This window comes from Phyllostomus discolor, chromosome 11 (assembly GCF_004126475.2).
Source record: "Phyllostomus discolor isolate MPI-MPIP mPhyDis1 chromosome 11, mPhyDis1.pri.v3, whole genome shotgun sequence".
Classification (NCBI taxonomy): Eukaryota; Metazoa; Chordata; class Mammalia; order Chiroptera; family Phyllostomidae; genus Phyllostomus; species Phyllostomus discolor.
Window position 1 is genome coordinate 48,234,511 of NC_040913.2, and position 12,243 is coordinate 48,246,753.

A 12,243-nucleotide genomic window follows, 5' to 3' on the forward strand; every position below is an offset into this window, starting at 1 on the left:
CCCAATTTTATCAGGTCGAGCAGCTTTTTGGCAGTCTATAGAATTTCTAGGTATACTATGATGTCATCTGCAAATAACGACAGTTTTGTTTCATCCTTTCTAATTTGGATGCTTTTATTTCCTTTTCTTGTGTGGTCGCTGTGGCTAAAACTTCCAATGCTATATTGAATAAAGTGGTTGAAGTGAATACCCTTATTTTGTTTCTGATCTTAGTGGAAAAGATTTTAGTTTTCACCAATTGACTATGTTGTTGGCTGTAGGTCTCTCATATATGGTCTTTATTATGTTGAAGATTGTTCCCTCTATTCCCACTTTGCTGAGTGTTTTTTATCATAAATCGGTGCTGTACCTTATCAAATGCTTTTTCTGCATCTATTGATATGATCATTTGATTTTTGTGTTTGCCTTTGTTTATGTGAATGTATTACATTTTCTGATTGGAAATATTTGAACAATCCTTGCATCCCTGGTGATGAAATCCCACTTGGTCATGGTATATGATCTATTTATGTATTGTTGGATGTGTTTTGCCCATATTTTGTTGAGGATTTTTATATCTATGTTCACATCACAGCAATATTGGCCTGAGCTTTCTTTCTTTGTGTGTCTTTATCTTGTTTTGGGGATAAGATTGATGCTGGCTTCATAAAAAGATTTTGGGAGTCTCCATCATTCTGGATTTTTGGAATAGTCTGTGAAGGATAGGGGTTAGCTCCTCCTTAAATGATTCCACAAAGTTCCTGTGAAATCGTTCCAGACCAGACTTTGGTGTGTTGCGAGTTTTTTATCACTGCTTTAATTTTCTTTTGTTGCTATTGGTCTGTTCAGGCTTTCTGCTTCTTCTTATTGAGTTTTGGAAGATTATAGTTTTCTAGAAATTTGTCCATTTCACCTAGGTTTTCAAATTGCTTGGCATATTATTCTTTAATAGTAATTTCTTACAATCCTTTGTATTTCTGTGGTATCTGTTGTAATCTCTCCTCTTTCATTTCTGATTGTGTTTATTTGGGTCTTCTCTCTTTTTTTCTTGATGAGTCTGCTTAAAGGCTTGTCGATTTTGTTTATCTTTCAAAGAACCAGCTCTTGGATTCATTGATCCTTAGAATTGTGTTTTTAGTCTCTATGTCATTTAATTCTGCTCTGATCTTGATTATTTCCTTCCTTCTGCTTGCTCTAGGCTGTCTTTGTTGTTCATCTCGAGTTCTTGCAGATGTAGGTTAGGTTGTTTGTTTGAAATGTTTCTAACTTTTTTAGGTGGGCCTGCATTGCTATGAACTTCCCTCTCAGGACTGCCTTGGCTGTTTCCCATAAGTTTTGGGTAGTTGTGAGTTCGTTTTCATTTGTTTCCAGGAACCTTTTGATTTCTTACCTCATATCATTCTTGCCCCATTCATTGTTTAATAGCATGCTATTTAACCTCCATGATTTTGAGTGTTTTGAGTTTTTTCCTTGAGGTTGGTTTCTAGCTTCAGTCCCTTGTGGTCCAAGAAAATGCTTGGTATGATTTCAATTTTCTTGGAATTCTTGAGGCTTGTTTGTGTCCTATCATGTGGTCTATATTTGAAAATGTTCTGTGTACATTTGAAAAGAATGTATATTTAGCTTTTTTTTGGATGGAGGGCTCTGTATATATCAGTAAAGTCCATTTCATCAATGGTATTTTTCAATGCCACAATATCTTTGTTGATATTTTGTTTGTAAGATCTGTCCATTTCTGATAGTGGGGTGTTAAAATCTCCCACTATAATTGTGTTGCTGCCCATATCCTTCTTGAAGTCCTCTAAGATTTTCTTTATGTATTTGGGTGCTCCTATGTTGGGTGCATATATATTTACAATATTTATGTTTCTTTGTGGATTCTTCCCTGGAGTATTATGAAGTGACCTTCTGGGTCTCTCTTTATGGACCTTTTTTTGGAAGTCTATTTTGTCTGATATGAGTATTGCTACCCCAGCTTTTTTTCCTGTCCATTTGCTTGTAAGATTTGTTTCCAGCCCTTCGCTTTCAGCCTGTGTAGGTTTTTTATCCTTAGGTGGGTTTCTTGTAGACAGCATATATGTGGGTCATTTTTTCTTATCCATTCAGCTATTATATGTCTTTTGATTGGAGCATTTAATCCATTTACGTTTAAGGTTATTATTTATAGGTATTTATTCATTGCCTTTTATGTACGTTGTGTTTCTCTCTCTCTCTCTCTTGTCTTTCCCTTCCTTAAAGTAGTCCCTTTAGAATCTCTTGCAGAGCTGGTTTGGTGGAGGTGTATTCTTTTAGACTCCTTTTGTGTGGGAATCTTCTTACTTGGCCTTCTATCTTGATTAAGAGCCTTGCTGGATAAAGTAGCCTTGGTTGCAGACCTCTGGTTCTCATTACCTGGAGTATTTCTTGCCATTCTCTTCTGGCTTGAAGTGTTTCCATTGAGAAGTCAGCTGTTAGCCTTATTGGGGTTCCCTTGTATGTTACTTCCTGTTTCTCCCTTGCTGCCTTTAAGATTCTCCTTGTGTCCTGGAATTTTGCCATTTTAATTATGATGTGTCTTGAGGTGGGCCTCTTTGGGTTCCTCTTGATTGGGACTCTCTGTGTTTCCTAGATTTGTGTGACTTTTTCTTTCATCAAATTAGGGGAGTTCTCCTTCATTACTTTTTCGACTAGGTTTTGATCCCTTGTTCTTTTTCTTCTTCTTCTGATATCCCTATTATATGGATATTATACGTTTCATATTGTCTTGCCTTCTCTTAATCCCTCTTCATTATTTCTCAGCCTCTTTTTCTTTCTTCCTCTTTCTGGATGTTGTTTTCTACTTTGTCCTCTAGCTCGCTGTTCCAATCTTCTGCTTCATTGATCCTGCTTTTCATTCCTTCTACTGTGTTCTTCAGTTCAGAAATTGTATTCTTCATTTCCTCTTGGCCTTTGTTGAGAGTTTCTATTTCCTTTTTCATCTTTATATAGTTTTGCAGTGAGATTGATGTAGTTTCCCTGTAACTTCTGATAGCTCATTGTGAGTTCATTGAACTTCCTGATAATCATTTTTTGAACTCACTATCTGATAGTTGAGTTGCCTCTATTTCATTTAGCATTTTTCCTGAGGCTTCCTCGTTTCCCTTCAATTGGGGGTTGTTTCTTTGTTTTCTCATTGTGGGTTTCTTCTTGTTAGCCTCTGTTTCTTAAATTGATCTGTTCTGGTTCCTTGTAATTATGATGTGAACTTCTGTGGTAGAATACTTGTGAGACTCAGTTGTGCAATCTCCTTCGTGTATCCTGGTATTCACAGCTCCCCCCTACTCTTTTTGTGATCAGTTGGAGGAGTAAGGAAAAATGGTTTTAAGACAGCAAGACAGTGTACTATGATATTTACATTAGCAGCCAGTAGAGAAGAGATGGGTTATCCTTTGGCTCCTTATAGTGTTAACCATGATCCTCCACCCCACTATCCACATTTTAGAAAGGATGGAAAGAGGGTAAGACTCTTATTCGGGATGAGAGGATTGATAGTTGGATCTAGAAAGCTGTGAGGCCATGGGAGGTCAGATTCTAAGGTAGGGTTGGATTAAGATTAGTATATAGCAGTAGTGTGTAAAAGAATAGAGACAACCCCCACAATAGTATAGGTCAGGAAATTGCAAAGTGGGCTGAGATCAGGTAGGGGTATTGAGTAGTATTTACAATTGTATGGACTAGGTCTTATTAACACTAATAGTAAAGTGACAGTCTTGTGGCAGAATTGATGAGATCTAGATAACAAGAATAGAGTATAGAACCCTGAGAGGTTTATTAACGGAACACAGATGAAGGATAGTAAATTATCAACACAGTGTGACTGAGATACCAGGGGGAACATATCAAATGACAGTATAACCAGCCAACCAAAGAAGATTATACAGAAAGAAAAAGAATACCAAAATATTATTAAAATAAAAATGTTGGAAAGGTGAGAAAAAGATAATACAAATTTACAGTAACTTGCAAGATAAAAAAAAAGGAAAGAAAAGCAGAATATGGAGTGCAGGAGAGATAAATTTGGAGTGGAAAGAATATTATTAGGATGAAAGGAAGAGAAACATAAGGGACGCAAGATATAAAAATAGTAAGAATTGAAAAATAAAATGTCACTTAAAACACAAGATAAAATCAATAAATCAGCAACAGCCACAAAAAACAAAACCAAACCAAACAAAATGAAACAAATAAAAAAAGACTCTTTCTGGTTTCTAACTGGCCAGACCAGTTTTTCTGATCTTGCTGGCTTCAGCTGGCTGAAGGACCTTTGAAATGCTTCTCTCTCTTCCCAGCCAGATCTCAGCAAGTCTCTCAGGAACCCCGGGCACTCCCGAGCACACTCGCTCTCTGGAGCTCACTGCCACATTCTCCAGACTCCGGGGTGCCTGCAGGGTTCCAGCTCTATGACCTCAGGACTCACCCCCGACATTTGGGATTCACTGCATCCTCCCTAGGAGTCATAAAAGGGCACACCCTCCACCAAACCTTTGAGATTCAGGATCTAGGAACGCCCTAAGCGCCACGACCCTTCCAGGTTCACAGCACTTGAGTCAGGATTCCCAATGGGGTGAGCACTTCCACATCAGAACTGCAGGCTTCCAAGACCTGAAAACGCCTGAGCCCTTCCCAGCTCTGGGTTTTCCACCAATCCGCACTCCCACCAGGCTAGGGGTGCAGGCACCCTTCCAGGCTGCCCCTGGTCATACTGGCTGGAGGCCCTCACTTCTCCCAGGTCTCTGGGTGGGGTGTTCATAGGCCCTGGGCGATTTTTTCCCAGTCCAACTGGCCAATCTGTGCCTTCAAGCAACAAGTTCTCCCCTGGAGTTGCTCAACCCCCATATTCGGGGGAGGGAGCAGTTACACCCCTCTCCCGGGAGCCCTGAGCCAGACCCAAGAGCACCTGGCCCGGGGACTGCACACCCCTAGTTCCCGCGCTGATCCCTGGGTCCCTTTTCTCCTGAAGGAGTCTCCTTACAGTCTGGTTTTTCAATGATCGCAAAATTTTGATGAACTGCTTTCAAGTGATTCAGTAAACTGGTCCACACTTGCTCTGTTTCTCCACCGAACCACAATTTTCCTTCCTCTTCACAGAAGCTAAGAAACACACTGCCTAGAGTAAAGGTGCCATCTTCGAACCCCCAGAAGACTGTTTTGTGAATGTGAAACGGAGTATGAATCTAACCGTGCATTTTCGTTGAAAAGTGCATTTCCCTCTGAATGAAAAGTAATGCACTCTTTCAGCGTTAGTTGTTAAAACTGAAATGTGACTTTCTTGAAAAAAACAGGGAGAATTGCACATGTTCCACAGAGTTCATAGCAGTACTCTACGCATTTACTGCAGTAGAAGTTGAAATCTCTGGCACCTTTTGTAATACATAATTTTTTCACAGTTGCCCTGTAATGTTGCTGTGGAATGCCACTTTTCAAGTGATTTTCATAAAGCAATCACATCTACTATGAAGTTCTCGGTAGAATGGGTGAAAAGAGTCCTAACCCATTGAATTCGTTAAGTGGAAACAAACACTAGGAGACAAAATGCTGCAAAGTATTCTTTCATGTAAAAAGTATAGGGAAGGTAAGAAAGACATCATTGTACTGAGTAGGGAAGACTGGCAGAAGACTGTTTTGTGAATGTGAAACTGAGTATGAATCCAACTGTGCATTTTCAGTGAAAAGTGCATTTCCCTCTGAATGAAAAGTAATGCACTCTTTCAGCATTAGTTGTTAACACTGAAATGTGACTTTCTTGAACAAAACAGGTTGAATTACACATGTTGCACAGAGTTCATTGCACTACTCGATGCATTTCTTGAACAAAAGTTGAAATCTCTGGCACCTTTTGTAATACATACTATTTTCACAGTTGTGATATAATGTTGCTCTGAAATGTCACTTCTGTAGTGATTTCCATCAAGAAATCACATCTACTATGATGTTTTTGGTAGAATGGGGTGAAAGAGTCCTAACTCATTGAATTCATTAAGTAGAAAGGAACTCTAAGCAACAAAATGCTCCAAAGTATTCTTTCATGTAGAAAGTATATGGAATTTTAGACATTATTGTACTCAGTAGGGCAGACTGGCAGAAGACTCTTTGGTGAATGTGAAACTGAGTATGAATCCAACCGTGCATGTTTGGTGAAAAGTGCATTTCTCTCAGAATGAACAGTAATGCACTCTTTCAGCGTTAGTATTTCACACTGAAATGTGACTTTCTTGAACAAAACAGGTTGAATTACACATGTTGCACAGAGTTCATAACAGTACTCTATGTATTTCTTTCAGTAGAAGTTGAAATCTCTGGCACCTTTTGTAATACCTGCTGTTTTCACACTTCTGTTGTAATGTTGCTTTGAAAAGCCACTTTTATAGTGATTTTCATAAACAAATCACATCTACAATGAAGTGATCTTAGAATTGTGTGAAAAGACGCCTAACTCATTGCCTTTGTTAAGAAGAAAGAAACTCTAAGGGACAATATGCTGTAAAGTATTCTTCGATCGGAAACGTATAGGGAAGGTAAGACATTATTGTACTGAGTACTACCGACTGGCAGAAGACTGTTTTGTGAATGTGAAACTGAGAATGATTCTAACCATCCATTTTCTCTAAAAAGTGCATTTCTCTCAGACTGAACAGTAATGAACTGTTTCAAAGGTTCTAAATCATACGGTAACGTGACTCTCTTGAACAGAACAGGTTTAAGAAAACATCTTGTACAGTGTTTATAACATTACTCAATGTACTTGTTTCAATAGCAGTTGAAATAAATGGTGCCTTCTGTAATACATACTTTTTTAACACTTCTGTAGTAGTGTTGCTCTGAAATGCCACTTTTGTGATAAGTTTGACAAACAAATAACTTAAAATGTTAATTTTCTTTTCCAATTGAGTGAACAGAGTTTGAAGTCATTGTTTTCTTTAAGTAGAATAAACTCTGCAGTATGGCATCCTCCAAGATATTCTTTCATGTAAAAAGAATAGGGAAGAAATGACATGTGTGTTCATGTAGTATCTGACTGGCAGAAGACAGTTTAGTGAATGTGAAACAGAGTATGAATAGAAGAGTCCATTTTCTATAACAAAGTGCATTTCTTTCAGGTTGGTCTGTAATGAACTGTCTCAACACTTCTAAATCATTCGAAAATGAGACTCGCTTGAAAAGCAAACAGGTTTAGGAAAACATCTTGTACAGTGTTTATAACATTACTCAATATACTTCTTTCAGTACACGTTGAAATGAATGGTGTCTCCAGTAATATATACTCTTTTAACACTTCTGTAGTAGTGTTGCTCTGAAATTACACAGAGAAACTGTGTAATTTTGGTAATTTTTATAAAGACAGCTTCTAAGATCAACTTTCTTGAACATTCAGTGAACCAAGATCTAGCTCATCGTCTTCTCTTTTTTTCTTAAACTTCTATGTACTTTTTTAAACATTTTATTTTAATCATTGTTCAAGTACATCCGTCTGTCCTTTACTCCCATTCCACCCACTCACCCATCCCTCCCCACCTTCCTCCCTTTTCCACTACACCCCATAGTTTTTGGCCATGTGGCCTTCATATTTGTTCCTGTAAACCCTTTCCATTATTCCCTGAAATTCCCTCCCCTCTCTGCTCTGGTCACTGTCAGCCTGTCCTCTATTTCAGTGTTTTTGACTATATCTTTTTTTATCTTTGTTTTATTGTTTAGGTTGCTGTTAAAGATGAGAACATATGGTATTTGTCTTTCACTGTCTGGCTTGTTTCACTTAGCATAATGCTTTCCAGCTCCATCCATGCTGTTACAAAGGGTAGGAGCTCCTTTCTTTTTGTTTCATAGGATTCCATTGTGTAAATGTACCATAGTTTTTTGATCCATTCATTTACTGATGGGCACCTAAGTTGCTTCCAGCACTTAGCTATTGTAAATTGTGCTGCTATGAACATTGGGGTGCATAGGTTCTTTTGGATTGGTGTTTCAGGGTTCTTAGGATATAGTCCCAGCAGTGGAATTGCTTGGTCAAAAGGCAGATCCATTTTTAGTTTTCTGAGAAAATTCCACAGTGTTTTCCATAGTGGTTGTACCAGTCTGCAGGCCCACCAACACAGCACTAGAGTCCCGTTTTCTCCACAACCTTTCCATCACTTGTTTGTTGCTTGATTTATGATGGCTATTCTGACTGGTGTGAAGTGGTATCTCATTGTGGTTTTAATTTGCATCTCTCTGATAGCTAGCAATATTGAACATCTTTTCATGTGTCTCTGGATCCTCTGTATGTCCTCCTTGGAGAAGTGTCTGTTCAAGCCCTTTGCCCATTTTTTAATTGGGTTGTTTGTCTTCTTAGAGTGAAGTTGTGCAAGTTTTTTGTATATTTTGGAAATTAAACCCTTGTCTGAGGTATCATTGGCAAATTTGAATTTCTTTTTGTGTATATTGTAAGCTGATGTTCAAGTTTCATTTTTTTGCACATAGTTGTCCAGTTCTCCCAACACCATTTGTGAAGAGGCTATTCTTACCCCATTTTATGTTTCTGCCCCGTTTGTCAAGTATTAATTGACCATAGAGACGTGGGTTTATTTCTGAGCTCTCTGTTTTTTTTTTTTTTCCATTTGCCCATGTGCCAGTTTTTATGCACATGGGCAAATGAAACAGGCTGTTTTGATTACAGTGGCCTTGTAATACAGTTTGGTATCAGGTATTGTGATTTCTCCGACTTTGGTTTTCTTTCTCAAAATTGGAGCAGTGTTGCGCGTTGGTCACCGGCCAGCAGTAACCACGGAATGCTGTGGATGGCTCGCCGAAAAACACGCGAGAAAAACATACACAGAGACAACCAGGTCCTGTGGGGAAGTAGGGATGAGATGGCCACCCCCCCTAGTGGGGAGGGCCCCGATTTACCGTCCATACCTGCTTTTATTGGGCTCATTTTGCATAATAATTCAGGTAAAGTACAGTACTTATCAGGGGGAAGTAAGGAACTATAGAAAACAAGGAACTCTGCTGGTCTATTGAGTGGGGGTCAAAGAGCTGTAAGACTTTGAGGAACAAACTTCCTCCTTGGACCCCTTTCATTCAACTGAGAGCATTCTAAACAAAGAAGGTTTCACAGTAATTTACATGTTCTTTCTTAGGCCTGATCACCCAGGGAAATCTGCCCTTTCAGCACAGAGCTGCACCACCCTGTCATTGTTTCAGGCTTAGTTGGGAACTAAGGCAATAAGGCGATTTTCTCCCAGACAATGAGAACTCAGGCTATGTCAAAGCCGAGGAGCGAGGGTCCGTCACCCTCTTTTGCTGCAGCCCCCAAAGTCCTTCTTTTGGGGGGCCTCCCAAAGTGATCGTGCCTGCCTTAGGTCGTTCCCCCCGTGGGGAATCTTACCCGTCTTTGGCTAACCGATCAAGCATTTTGGGGTTCAGCAGCAGAAGCAGCATTCCTGCCAGGGAGACAAGCCCTTGTCTCCTTGCTGGCTTATGGTTCCAAGGGCGTTCCCTTTGCCTTAGCCTAGGCGGGGGTTTCAGCTCCTGATACCAGTCAGGGCGGTTCCCAACAGAGCAGCTATTCAGGGTCATTTATGGTTCCATAAAAATTTTTGAACTGTTTGTTATATGTCTATGAAATATATCATTGGTACTTCAATAGATATTGCATTGAATGTGTAAATTGCTTTGGGTAGTATGGACATTTTGATGATAATAATTCCTCTGATCCATGAACATGGTATATGTTTCCATTTTTCATGTCTTCCTTGATTTCTTTCTTCAGTGTTGTGTAGTTTTCTGCATACAGGTCTTTTACCTCCTTGGTTAGATTTATTCCTAGGATTTTATTTTTCTTTTTGCTATATTGAATGGGATTTTTTCTTGATTTCTGGCTCCACTGTTTCATTGTTGGTATAAAAAAATACCTTTGATTTCTGAATGTTGACTTTGTATCCCTCTGTTTTCCCAATTTTATCAGGTCGAGCAGCTTTTTGGCAGTCTATAGAATTTTCTAGGTATACTATGATGTCATCTGCAAATAACGACAGTTTTGTTTCATCCTTTCTAATTTGGATGCTTTTTATTTCCTTTTCTTGTGTGGTCGCTGTGGCTAAAACTTCCAATGCTATATTGAATAAAAGTGGTGAAAGTGAATACCCTTATTTTGTTTCTGATCTTAGTGGAAAAGATTTTAGTTTTCACCAATTGACTATGTTGTTGGCTGTAGGTCTCTCATATATGGTCTTTATTATGTTGAAGATTGTTCCCTCTATTCCCACTTTGCTGAGTGTTTTTTATCATAAATCGGTGCTGTACCTTATCAAATGCTTTTTCTGCATCTATTGATATGATCATTTGATTTTTGTGTTTGCTTTTGTTTATGTGATGTATTACATTTTCTGATTTGGAAATATTGAACAATCCTTGCATCCCTGGGATGAATCCCACTTGGTCATGGTATATGATCTATTTAATGTATTGTTGGATGTGTTTTGCCAATATTTTGTTGAGGATTTTAATATCTATGTTCATCAGCAATATTGGCCTGAAGCTTTCTTTCTTTGTTGTGTCTTTATCTTGTTTTGGGATTAAGATGATGCTGGCTTCATAAAAAGATTTTGGGAGTCTTCCATCATTCTGGATTTTTTGGAATAGTCTGTGAAGGATAGGGGTTAGCTCCTCCTTAAATGCTTCCTACAAAGTTCCTGTGAAATCGTCCAGACCCAGACTTTTGTGTGTTGCGAGTTTTTTTTATCACTGCTTTAATTTCTTTTGTCGCTATTGGTCTGTTCAGGCTTTCTGCTTCTTCTTTATTGAGTTTTGGAAGATTATAGTTTTCTAGAAATTTGTCCATTTCACCTAGGTTTTCAAATTGCTTGGCATATTATTCTTCATAGTAATTTCTTACAATCCTTTGTATTTCTGTGGTATCTGTTGTAATCTCTCCTCTTTCATTTCTGATTGTGTTTATTTGGGTCTTCTCTCTTTTTTTCTTGATGAGTCTGCTTAAAGGCTTGTCGATTTTGTTTATCTTTTCAAAGAACCAGCTCTTGGATTCATTGATCCTTAGAATTGTGTTTTTAGTCTCTATGTCATTTAATTCTGCTCTGATCTTGATTATTTCCTTCCTTCTGCTTGCTCTAGGCTGTCTTTGTTGTTCATCTCGAGTTCTTGCAGATGTAGGGTTAGGTTGTTTGTTTGAAATGTTTCTAACTTTTTTAGGTGGGCCTGCATTGCTATGAACTTCCCTCTCAGGACTGCCTTGGCTGTTTCCCATAAGTTTTGGGTAGTTGTGAGTTCGTTTTCATTTGTTTCCAGGAACCTTTTGATTTCTTCCCTCATATCATTCTTGCCCCATTCATTGTTTAATAGCATGCTATTTAACCTCCATGATTTTGAGTGTTTTGAGTTTTTTTCCTTGAGGTTGGTTTCTAGCTTCAGTCCCTTGTGGTCCAGAAAATGCTTGGTATGATTTCAATTTTCTTGGAATTCTTGAGGCTTGTTTTGTGTCCTATCATGTGGTCTATATTTGAAAATGTTCTGTGTACATTTGAAAAGAATGTATATTTAGCTTTTTTTGGATGGAGGGCTCTGTATATATCAGTAAAGTCCATTTCATCAATGGTATTTTTCAATGCCACAATATCTTTGTTGATATTTTGTTGTAAGATCTGTCCATTTCTGATAGTGGGGTGTTAAAATCTCCCACTATAATTGTGTTGCTGCCCATATCCTTCTTGAAGTCCTCTAAGATTTTCTTTATGTATTTGGGTGCTCCTATGTTGGGTGCATATATATTTACAATATTTATGTTTTCTTTGTGGATTCTTCCCTGGAGTATTATGAAGTGACCTTCTGGGTCTCTCTTTATGGACCTTTTTTGGAAGTCTATTTTGTCTGATATGAGTATTGCTACCCCAGCTTTTTTCCTGTCCATTTGCTTGTAAGATTTGTTTCCAGCCCTTCACTTTCAGCCTGTGTAGGTTTTTTATCCTTAGGTGGGTTTCTTGTAGACAGCATATATGTGGGTCATTTTTTCTTATCCATTCAGCTATTATATGTCTTTTGATTGGAGCATTTAATCCATTTACGTTTAAGGTTATTATTTATAGGTATTTATTCATTGCCTTTTATGTACGTGTGTTTCTCTCTCTCTCTCTCTTGTCTTTCCCTTCCTTAAAGTAGTCCCTTTAGAATCTCTTGCAGAGCTGGTTTGGTGGAGGTGTATTCTTTTAGACTCCTTTGTGTGGGAATCTTCTTACTTGGCCTTCTATCTTGATTAAG